Source organism: Fragaria vesca, linkage group LG4, assembly GCF_000184155.1.
Source record: "Fragaria vesca subsp. vesca linkage group LG4, FraVesHawaii_1.0, whole genome shotgun sequence".
NCBI classification, from domain to species: domain Eukaryota; kingdom Viridiplantae; phylum Streptophyta; class Magnoliopsida; order Rosales; family Rosaceae; genus Fragaria; species Fragaria vesca.
Window position 1 is genome coordinate 10291018 of NC_020494.1, and position 922 is coordinate 10291939.

The window sequence follows — 922 nt, forward strand, 5'->3', positions numbered from 1 at the left end:
TTATTTCGAGTGAAATAGAACCTCGGAGGTTCGTCTTACGAAAGGGAGTCAAGTTCTTATGCAGTTAATTACACTGTATGCAGATCCTGTGTTTGATTATCCTTCTCAAACTCTTCATGGCATTCCCATCTCTCTTTCAATCGAACGGGACTGCTTTCAAAGACTTTGGAAATTACTAAAGCATGTTAGTCGGATGGCCTTATATATGCAATTGCTTAGAAATGCTTGCACAGCTGCTCGATCGCCTACTTCTCTGTCTGAAACAATGTCGTACCACTCGTACGTCAACTTCGACGGCTCCTAAGAAAGCAATGCCCAAAGTAGCAAAGTCTGAGACACAAATCGATTTTCGCATGAAAGTTCAACAACTGCGAGCTCCTGGTGGTATCAAATTATAGCATTAAAAAGAATCGAAAGATGGTGCACTACTGCACTTCGTTCAGTATGCATATCAGTATGCATAACACGAAATTTTAATTGAGTGGTGGTTTAAAGCGTCTAGCATATTACGTAGTTGAACTAGTTTTTGGATAGTTTAGAGCATTTTTAGCAGACTCTCTATTTTAGTTTTTAGCTATTTTAAAAAGCGTTTTTTTTTTTTTTTTTTTTTTGGAGCTCCAGCAGACTAACCAAAATTTAGCTATTTATAACTTTTAGCTATCTCGCAAGCTAAATATAGAAAGCGAGATGACTCAGATAAGGCTAGCTATAATTTAATATATGATAAAGGATAAAATGTAGAGACAAAGAGATAACAAGAGAGTCATCATCTTATTCATTGATAGGAGCCATTTATATAGGGAATTACACAATACCAATATGGTAAAGATATGAATACATAGATCTAGTCTAACTACATATCCTATTGGCATAAGGCCAAGGCACACATAGAGAATATCCTAGAACACTCCCCCTTGTGCCG